We start from the raw sequence: 11273 nt of genomic DNA on the forward strand, positions 1-11273 counted from the left end.
CTCTGCCTCTGCCTCTCTCTCTCTCTCTCTGTGTGTCTCTCATGAATAAATAAAATATTAAAAAAATAAAAGTAAATAAAAATAAAAATCTTGTATTAAATTACAAAATCAATGTAGTCACCTTGAACACTTGCTTAAGAGAATCCAGACAGATTTTAGATTCTGAATTGACATATATTAACCAGTTTTTCTGATATCTACTAATCAAAATATAATTTTGCTGTTACAAACGCCATCATTTTTGCTGTTTATACAAACACCCATAAAACAGTGGCAATACAAAATTTACACAACTTTGGAAAAAAGTTATCTTTGTGTATCTGAATGTACCCTAAAATAACCTCAAATAAGATTCTCAAGATCAGTTTGCATTTTTTTCCTTAAGTAAATTATAGCTATCCTTGACACTATCAAATAAAAAGTAATAATCATTCACATTCTTAGCTAAATATAAAAGCTTCAGAATAAAAATCATCAAACCAAAATAGTAAGAATAATCTAAATTTTGTACCAAATTTCTCATCCTCCTTTTAATTTCCATGCCTTAAAAGTCAAAAGCTTCTAGGAAATGAATATTAATATGGCCTTCTTTATTCATAACTACAAAATAGAAGAGGCAGTGGAAATGTCCAGGCATTGCTTTATTGTATAGAGGCTTTTTCATGATAAAAGTTACTCATATATTCATTACGTAACCTAAAAAAGAAGTCCCACTCTAAAATTCTCCTACAAATCTCTTTATTCCATTTAGTTAAATGCGTGAGTTACCTACTATAGTGTGAAATGTCCCACATAAAGCTAAAGGCAGCTTAGAAACTCAAAGCCCTCACAGTCCTGATTTAAATCTCTTCTCCAGCAAACTTCCCTGGTTGGTTATTTGCCTTCTTCTGAAATGATTTCTCAATATTCTCCAGCCATCAAAAAACAATTAGGCCGAAATATGGTTGATTAATCAAAACAAAAAGATGTTCATCTTTTTCTATCTCAACAACAGTGGGCTCTCCACTGAAAATGAAATGCTGTGGATAAAACACTCTACCCAGTGCTGTTAGGTACACCCTGCTACAACACAACACTATCACACTACACAGGCGGAGCCACACTGCAAATAAATAAAACCTGTATTCCCATTATCACAACACTAGCAAAACACAGAGGTTTCCAACACTGAGTTGACGCTTCATCATTCACAGAAGAACAAAATCAAATCAAAATGGGTCTCATCTTTTCAAAGTGGACATGGAAGTAGAATTAAAAGCAATGAAAGGTGGAAAACAGATTTAAGATGTCTTTAAGAGAAAAGGAGGTTTCTGGAATTTCCTACTTTTGTGGACAAAAGGACCCACAGTTTCAACACACTTACAGTTCTCTTCTCAACAAAGAATTCCTTTCCTGCACAACACTTCCCCTCCCCAATCTCCACTCTTACTTTTCAGCGTTTACTCCTATCTCTAGGTCTCTTTTCACTCACCAAGGTTCCTCCTCTTCTGCACCAAAGGCTCCCTACACTTGATCCTTCACTATAGTGTCTGTGCCCTGACCCATGCAGACCTTCTGGAGCATCTCCCCATAACACGCACATTTGATTCCCACTCCTGTAGAGTCTAGCCCAGTTCTTCATCCAGCAGGACTTCTCCAGCTTCCCTTAACCCTGTTCTCTTCCCTTACACTCCATCTCATCCTTTAATTCCCAGGGCCCATCTCTTCCTTGCTCCTCTCACCATCCCCTTTCAGCCCTGTCTCTCCACCTCACTGTTTTTACCTTGGATCTGGCTGAACCTCGTCAATTAACACAATTCCCCAGTGACCCTGTCCCAGACCGCCATCACTTCTTTACACCCTCTTTCAGCTTGTCTGGTCTCAGAATTGTCCTATAAATGCCCCACCTCTCATCTGTTTCCTTTCATCCTTCCACTACGCTTATTCCTAACTCCACCTGGTCCTCATCCAGTGTCTAATTCACCCTCCCTCACTTTAAAAAATTTACACCCATCGCCCACCCACTAACCCATACCTTCCTCAGAACCTCTCGATTCCCACACCACCGCGGGTCCTAGTCCTTCAGCTCATCTCGCTCTGCACTAGTTCACACCCTTGTCACGTCTGGCTCTTAATCACCCTCTCTCCTCTACTCCCAACTATCACCCCAGCTCTGCCCCTCCTTGCCTTCCACTTCCAACTCTTACCCCAGCATGCTAACCCTGCTACTATCCCCCTAGAAAGCTCTGGTCCTCAAACCCCTGCTCTTACACCTAACCCCAGCCTTGGTCTTCCTAACCTCATTCCCGGCCGGCTTCCTAGACACCCACCCTGGGTTTTGCCTCCTTCCTACCTCCTTGGCTGGCTTTTTCTCACTCCTCCTCTCCCTGCCTTCTAACCCTTTTCCCCCTTAATCCTCATCTCATTCTTAGACCCGTTTCCCCCCGCAGCTCCTAAGCCTTCCTTCCCTTCTCCTCTCAAGGTTCCCCCCCCCCCAACCTAGTCGTCGCCCACCCCGCCAAAATAAAGCCCCGGCGCGCCCGGACAGCCGGCTCTCGCCTCCGCCGGCCCCCGCCCCGGGCGCCCCCAGCCCGCCGGCGCCGCGGTCCCGCCCCCTGCCGCCGCTCCTCCCGCCCGCGAGGCGCGCGCCGCCTTTGTCGCCCCTCACCCGGTGTATGAGGATTTGGCTTCTTTAAAGGGGAGGGCCACTGTGCCGGAGACTCCTGTCCCCGCCTCCGCGTCTTAGAATGGGCTCCCTGGCCGTCGCGTCCTCCCCGGTCCTCGTCCCCCCACCCCCTGGAGCTACCCCCTTGGCTGCCTCCCCACCTCCTCCGCCCCCTCCCCGACCCCCCCTCTATTTACCGCCATCATCAGCACGCGCGAGCTGTCACCAGGGCGCGAGACAACCGAACCCGGCCCCGCCTCCTGCCCGCCCATTGGCCCGCCCGCCGGAGCCCCGCCCCCAGGGCCCCGCATTGCGCCAACGGCGCAGCGCTCGGCCCCGACCCCGGCACAGCCAGCCTCTCCGAGGGTTCGCGCCACGGGCGCAAAGTTTAGGGTTAGCCACAAACGTGCGGCCGATTTGAGCCTGGCGTAAGGGGCGGCGGCGTAGAGAGGCGTCGTGAATCGCGGGTCGAAGTTTGGTTGAAGCACAGGAGAGTAAATAAGGAGGTTTCCAGACAAAGAGACTCTTAAAGGTACAGAGTCTTAAGGCTGTCCCTCCTCCTTAAAGGGCCAGACTCTCCGAGCCCATCTCCGCCCCCTTCTCCCCAGCACTTCAGCCCGCGCGGAACAGTGAAGGAATTCTCCATTAGTTCTCCGCACACTTTTTGGAGCTCCTTTAACATCTTTCCCCACTGCCAAGGGGAAGAGCTTTTCTCACTATCCTATGTTTTCGTTTTGTTCCGTTAAGAGACTTATTGTTAACTTGCGTCGTTCCGAAAGCAGCCGCCTCCGAACCCTGAGGTGTCCCCAGGCAGCAGCGTTTGCGAAAGTTACTATTGGCTACCAGACGGGTGAGCACGTGTCTGACTTTTGCCACTGAAGACCCAGGAGGGACCCAGCTGTTTGATGACAATCTCCCACCCCACCCTCCCACAAGGAAGAGGTTCACTGCCAAAAACTTAAGAAGTTCAGATTGTAGGGATAGAGACCACAGGGAAACAACAGCGGCTACTTCTACTAGTCTGTTCTGCCCCCAGAAAAGGCTTCCTCCAGAGGCTGCATTGTTCTAACCTAACTCGCGGGAGGTGACGCTACCCTCCAAATTACAAATAACAGGCCAACACTGTTACATCACCCAATCACATGGCTAAAGCAGGTAAAGCCTTACATGTCAATGGACAAGTTAAAGACATAAACATATGGCTTAACAGCTACACTGACTCAAAGCTACACACTTGTCAGTATGAAATAGAGAAGCACAAAAGCTAAAGAACAACAAAATTAGAAGGGAGAAACAGTAAGTGCATCTGTAAGCATGCACCTACAATGCCTGCAGCCAAGCGTACTTAAGTGTGAAAACATGTCTAAAGGTAATTAACCTGGACATTTTAAAGGGGTTTGATGATGGAAGGAAAGGACCTGGAGATTGATTTGGTGAGGGTCTGCCATGTGGTTCAAGAGCTCAAAGTAAGATCTAAAACTTAGCATTCCTTTTGTTGCCTGTCTTTAATTCTTTTAAAAATCTTATATTTTAACTCCTTTTTTTTAAGATTTTAATTTATTCTTGAGAGATAGAGAGGCAGAGACAGAGACATAGGCAGAAGCAGGCTCCATGCAGGGAGCCCAATGTGGGACTCGATCCTGGGTCTCTAGGATCAGGCCCCGGGCGGAAGGCGGCGCTAAACCGGCGCTAAACCGCTGAGCCACCCGGGCTGCCCATTTTTTTTTTTAAGATTTTATTTATTTATTCATGAGAAATACAAAGAGAGAGAGAGGCAGAGACACAGGCAGAGGGAGAAGCAAGCTCCATGCAGGGAGCCCGACGTGGGACTCGATCCCGGGTGTCCAGATCACGCCCGGGGCTGAAGGCATTGCTAAACCTCTGAGCCACCCGGGCTGCCCCATTTTAACTCCTTTATCATCAGTTTTCTCCCCTGACTCCCCAAAGCCCCTCCAAAATTAAATTTAAGAGATTAAAGACTGTATCTTATTCAATGTTAATTCTTTAGCAAAGCGCCTGACATATAATAAGAGCCACTTAAGACTTCTGAAGAAAGAGGTGTTCTCAGAATAGCAATCTAGGGAGAAAAGATTCTCAGTACCTTGAGTATGTATTGGATCAGTGGTTCTCAAAGTGTGTCCTGTGGAGCCCTGACGCTTTCACAAGGTCCTGAGATCAAAACTATTTTAATAATAATAGGACGTTATTTGCCTTTGTCACTGTGATGACATTTGCACTGAGGATACAAAAGTAACAATGGATAAAATTACTGCTGCCTTAGTATATATCAAGGCAATTGATCAATGTACTCTTCACTGCCACTCATTCATAGGAAAAAAAATAACACTTGTTTCACGGTAGAAGTCTTTGATGAAATACTAAAAATTATGTTTTATATAAGTACCCATCTTTTCAATACTATTCTACGTGGTTAAATGGATGTATGAATAAAGCACTTATGTTCCTTACCTAAGTACCATCTTTTTCTTGAGGAAAAGCACTTGTGCAATGTCTCCACATTTTGAGCTGAATTAGCAACTTTCTTCATGGAATACCATTTTTACTTGAAAGAACAGCTAACAGATAAACTATATTTTGTCAGTTTTGGGTGTCTGACATATTTTCTCAAAGATAAAGTGAGCCCGACAGCACTTGTTAGCAACAATTAAACTCAAGCTCTCAAGCAAAACTTCTAATTTTTACGAACCTGTATGTGCCACTGTGAATGTAATAACTTCCCAGGGCTTTTCTGATGAGATTAGTGATGATATTAACAAATGTGATTTTTTAATCTTGTAAAAGAAATGTGTCAACACCTAAAAGATCTGCAATGTTTTCCTAACCAATGCATGATGCTTCAAAATCAGGTATCAGTGGGCAGCCCAGGTGGCTCAGCCGTTTAGCGCCGCCTTCAGCCCAGGGCGTGATCCTGGAGACCAGGGATCGAGTCTCATGTTGGGCTCCCTGCATGAAGCCTGCTTCTCCCTCTGCCTGTGTCTCTGCCTCTCTCTCTCTCTGTGTCTCTCATGAATAAATAAATAAAATCTCAAAAAAGAAAAAAAGAAGTATATGTTAAAAAAAAATCAGGTATCAGTAAAAGATCCCTTCAAAGTACAAAATAAACCAATGAGTATTATTATATAACAGAGTACAAAAAGTTCACTGATAGAATTTGAGATTCCACATTGCAACTAACAGAGTTGTAATGTAGTATCAAAGAATATCCACAATTATGTGAAAAGATTAATATACTCCTCGCCTTTTCCAACTACACATCTGTGAGGTTGGATTCACATTATTCAACCAAAATGACAAATTTTAATAGACTAAATGCAGAAGCAGATACGAGAATCCATTGTCTTCAATTACGCCAGGCATTCAAGAGATTTGCAAAGATACAAAACAATACCATTCGTGGAAGTTTTTTTGCTTGAAAAAGTTATTTTTTCATTAAAATATTCATATTAACATGTGATGGATTTATCTTTAAATGAATACTTTCTTTTTCCCCATAACTTTTAATAAGTCAAATATAGATATAACCTAGATAAACAAAACCTCTTTGGAACTTAAAAGCATCAAAGAGTCCTGAGACTAAAGGGTTTGAGAATTGTGTATTAGATGGAAGCAGAAATAAAAGACTATTTTACTTTAAGATTTTATTCATTTATTCATGAGAGACAGAGGCAGAGACATAGGCAGAGGGAGAAGCAGGCTCCCTCCGGGGAGCTCAATGAAGGACCGACCAGAGAACCCAACAGGACACGGGGATGAATCAACTGCGACCTAAGACAAAGATAGATGCTCAGTCACTGAGCCACCCAGGCATCCCTAAAAAGACTATTTTAGATAACTTAAATGAGAAGGCTATGCAAAAAGGCTGTAGTGTAGTTTCAGAATTAAGAGCTTCATTGGTTTATCAACAAGAAATGGAAAACAGAATCAGAAACACTGAGCTTGGGATGCCTGAGTGGCTCAGAGGTTGAGCATCTGCCTTTGGCTCAGGTCGTGATCCTGGGGTCCTGGGATCAAGTCCCCTGCAGGGAGCCTGCTTCTCCCTCTGCCTGTGTCTCTGCCTCTGTGTGTCTCTCATGAATAAATAAATAAATAATCTTAAAAAAGAAAAAAACAACACTGAGTTTCCATTAAAGATAAAACTGGTAACAAGTGTAATCACAATACACATGGCACCACACAAATATAGTTCAGAGACAGGCACAACTAAGGCCTAAGAGGTGAAGGGATACAGGGATGGGTATGTTCCACAAAGAAGACAGAGTCAATTCTACCCCAACTTTTTTTTTTTTTTTTTTAAACAGAGCCTCTTTCCTTTCTGGTTGTAGAAGAACAAGTAAAATCTTTTCACTGTGAATAAATATTAAAAACAGAGTTCCATGCTCCAGAGATGGGTCAAATAACTGTGCTCACTGATCGGGTTACAAAAAAAATATACCTTTGCTACGTATACCTTCTTGGAACCCTCTCTCACTGCTCATTCTCTATCACAATAAAATTCTTTCCACTGGGGGAGAATTTTAACCTGCCACCAAGCAGTATGACCCTATAACTAACTCCTTTTTTTCTTTAAAGGTTTTATTATTTTTTTAAAGGTTTTATTTTTAAGTAGTCTCTATACCCAACATGGGGCTCAAACTCACAACCCCAATATCAAGAGTGGCATGCTCTTCCAACTGAGCCAGCCAGGTACTCCTATAACATTCCAGCTTAAACATCCTAACCAAACACCAGTACCTTCAGCACCATTAAAAAGCAAGAGCAGAGAGGGCATCCCCTTGCCTACAAAGCTTTTGACATCTATTCTCCCTTGAGTCCGACAACAAGCCTACGAAACATGCAAAGTAGGTACCATTATTCTCACTTTATATGAGACCCAGAAAGGCCAACTTGACTGAAGTCACCTGGCAAGTTCAGTACAGTACTACAGCCAGCACCTAGCCACCTATCTCCTAAGAGCAATAGCTGTCTCGGAATACCTGTCACCTCTATGTCCCTCGCTTTGCCCTTCCTACATGACAGATTTCCAATATTGAATTCTGCTTTTGGGACAATCTAGGATATATAAATGTGTTCCCTAAATTCTCTCTTTTAAAGCCTCCAAAGAAATTTCAGCAAAATTCATGCCATTCATTCATGCCTTAAGTCTATGCAATCTGATGGGGCAGGAATGGGATGGCAAATAAAGCAGAGAATACAAGAGAATTAGGAACCTTTGCCTCAGAGTTCCAAAAAAATTTGTTTTAACTTGCTAACTTCATCACAGAGGCAAAGAACTACTTCTCGGCCTCATCAATGACATCATTCTGAATGATGAAAATATATTTATTATGTCAAGTTCCATTATGACAGCATAATTATCAGATCCTACAGAATGTGGACTGTGTAATAATGGAAGAGTAACTCCAAGAGTAACCAAGAAAGCTATAAAGATTCTTCATACATATTTACTTTTACCCATTTCTAAAAGGTTGTGTGCATGGATGTGTAGAGACAAAAGAAGGGAAAACCAATAGAAAGGTAAGAGAAGGAAAATAGTCCCACTTGCCAGAAACTGACTGAAAGGTCTGGAGGACTATGAAATGAAGGAGGAAAAACCCCGGATAAGACCTTACAGGAGAAGTCTAAGTGGCAAGGGGAAGGTCTCACAATACACAAGTAGAATGTTATTTCACGTCTGCTTTATCTTTGCCTTCCTGCTGTTTCCCTTCAGGATCTGTTCTTTTAGAGATCCTTTTTTAGATCACAGATCTTTGAGATACTCTAATAAACCCTATAAATCCTATTCCCCCAAAACTAAACATACACATACAAAACCATGTCTGATTCCAAGGCACCTTAGGCCTCTTGGGGCTCCCCTCAGAGGTTAGGCTGCTCTAAGTTAGAACCACTACTTTACAGTCATCATCTGCTCATACTCCAGCAACTAACCAGAGACTCTCTCATTAAGCACAATACAGTCTCCACAATCTGGGAGGGAATAGATAGGTATGTTGTCAGATATGTTGTCTTGTTTTGTGTTTGTTTCAGTTACTGAAAAAAGATGAAATACACAGGGGGAAGAGATTTCCCTAGATGAGGCCAAGTCAAGACTGCATGACCTCTGGGATGGATAATGTAGAGATCTCAGTCTTGAATCATGGTCAAACGAGGTGACCTAAAGGGTAGCCCGAGAGACTGATTTTAGAATGTTCTACACAATGGCAGAGACTCACCTTGGGGGGAGAGTCCATCCGCAAGAAGAGACTGCTCAAAGTCCAAAGACACCAACCCCAAGGAGAGGACCAAACTTGTAATACAACTAGTTTCAGCCATGCCACGCGGCACTTGTGACTGGGCCTGCAGCCCAAGGAGCCCAGACAGCTCTAAGATACAGAGCAGATGGCTATAGAGAGGGAAAAACAATATTGGGAATTATAGGTATGAGCCTGGAGACAGTGAGGCCATACATCAGTCGTGCCTGGCTCCAGATCTACTGTATTCACATCTTCAAAATGTTCAGGCTATTGCCCTTCCTATGTTTTCAGAATCTCAATTCCTGACACCTGGAGGGCATGCATAGGTGGGAATTTCTAACTGCTCTCCTTTACCATCCAGGATTTGGCAAGAAAAATTTCACTACCTCATCCTGAAGCCTCATGAATGAACACTTGGACACACTGGGTTGGGGAAGACCTGGTGGTGGAAAGGAATGGTGATGGTGAGTCTTTCAGTATTTCTTCAGTGGAACAGGGACACCAACAGACAGCAGGGGAAATGTGACTGACCATTTGGTACTCAAGATCTGAGGCAAGCAAGCAGGAGGCAGCCTGAGAAGGAGTCCAGGGAATCACAACAGCACAGGAGATAAAGAACAGCCAGAGAAGGAACCACTGATGGATAAAAGTGATGGACCAGACACAAGTGGAACATAGGGTTCCCCAAATCCCAGCATTTGCCTTCTGCCATCACAGATTTTTTGTCATTTGCAGGTATCACTTGTCAAATAATTTGAATAGTTCTTATAAATGGACTCTTTCTTAAAAACTTACCCTCATCCTAAGGAATAAAGTGCTAGTTCTGCTTTTTCCTAATATACATTAGAATAAGATGTAAGTACTAATATAAGTTTTCCACATCCCACCTAAAATCACCTGGCACCACACAGAGGCCCAGGTTGTCAAGGGTCCTGAGCCTGAAATTTGGTCCCATCTCCAGGCTCATCTCTTAGCATGACCTCTGTGGGAGCCCACAGCTGCCCCCCCCCCATCTCCTAGGTAAAGGAAAACTAGATGAGTCCTACAGCTGCCCTGCATAGCTTTGAGTGTTTACATTGGCAGATTTCCATGTGGTTCTGGCAAAGGTACCCACCAAGGTGACATGTTGGCACAGTCTTAGAAATTTCTCAGTTACTACTCTTTTGGGGGTGGCTACAGATGGAGACGGGTAAGGCATCTGCAAGCAAAAGAAGGAGATGTAGGAAGACAAGTCTAGTATAGAAGGAAAAACATCAGATTTAAACCAAAACATATGGCATCTCTATGAACTAGCCGAGTTTAAGTTTACATTTATAAAATGAGTATCAGTTTGCCCTTTTTTCCTTAAATTTATACCAAAGCTCCTAAACTTTCATCCAACCTGAACTTTCAAAAATCATATAGTGATAATCCTAAACTACTCTTGAAAGTCCCATTCAGGCTTGCATACAAAAGCTAGATGACATCTGGACCCTTCCCACTAGTTACCAGTTTAGTTTTGGCAACTTCACTAGTAGAGCCATATTTGTTAAGTGAAGAAATGTATTGCATTACCTGCCTTTTTTAGTGATAAACTTTTTTTAGTTGATGCAAAAGGCAAAGACGGACACAAGTACCCAAGTGACAGTTCATAAAGTTTGATCTGGTACTCACTGGACTTAAAGCTGATTAAATGTATGCTCAAAAAAAGGGAAAAGAACAAAAGTGAAGAATGCTGGAAATGTATGAACCAAAATTGTGTCTAAAAGGCAAACTATAGTAAGTTTATACTATTCATTCGTTTTTAGAAAAGAGTCTCTCCCTAAAATGCATACATCTAGAGTCATATTTACCATGCTCAATCTCTGTATATTTTCAAGAATACATTATATTCAAAATGCTGTCTCATCTCACAAAATATATGAGGTAGCCTATGGAAAAATACAAACAGATAAAGCTGGACAAGAGCAAATATAAATCTGAAAGCCAAAAACTATGCATTTTATTGTGTGTAAATGACATCTAAAACACACCTCAGTTAAAAAAGCAAAAATAGGAAAAAGAGCCAAACAAAAAAGCCAGGGACAAAAGAGAACAAAAAATGCAGCCAGCAGGTCCTGCAGTTATAAAGTTAAACTAAGCTTCCCGCCAGCCAAAGCTACAAGGGAAACATGACTGCCTCCTGATTCTTGTTGCAGAGGCTTTAGATCTGGGTACCTTCAGTGAGGGACAACACTGTAGTATGTACATTAACATGTTTCCTAAGACCATCCCTGCCTGTATGTATCAATGTTAGCACAACTGAACATTTCTACAGCAGGAGTCAGGTGGGCAGGCAATGTAAGTCCAATGAGCAGCAAGGCGGCTTAAATGAGATAAGGACAAAGAGCTCAGGAAGC

At 42.8% G+C, this 11273-nt stretch overlaps 1 protein-coding gene across 2 annotated transcripts in view; it reads right to left on the reverse strand.

Annotated features, from left to right (window-relative positions):
* The window catches only part of USP49 (ubiquitin specific peptidase 49), a 91407-nt gene that overhangs the window by 79178 nt on the left and 956 nt on the right, over positions 1-11273 (reverse strand). Inside the window, exon 1 of one of the 2 annotated variants that reach the window (XM_055329946.1) lies at positions 2842-2867. The exons of the other annotated variant lie outside the window; for it this stretch is intronic. The gene's annotated coding sequence lies outside the window, so the exon portion shown is untranslated. Of the gene's footprint in view, positions 1-2841; positions 2868-11273 lie in introns of those variants that run through there. 2 annotated transcript variants of the gene reach the window in all.

Source organism: Nyctereutes procyonoides, unplaced genomic scaffold (assembly GCF_905146905.1).
Source record: "Nyctereutes procyonoides isolate TBG_1078 unplaced genomic scaffold, NYPRO_anot_genome, whole genome shotgun sequence".
NCBI classification, from domain to species: Eukaryota; Metazoa; Chordata; class Mammalia; order Carnivora; family Canidae; genus Nyctereutes; species Nyctereutes procyonoides.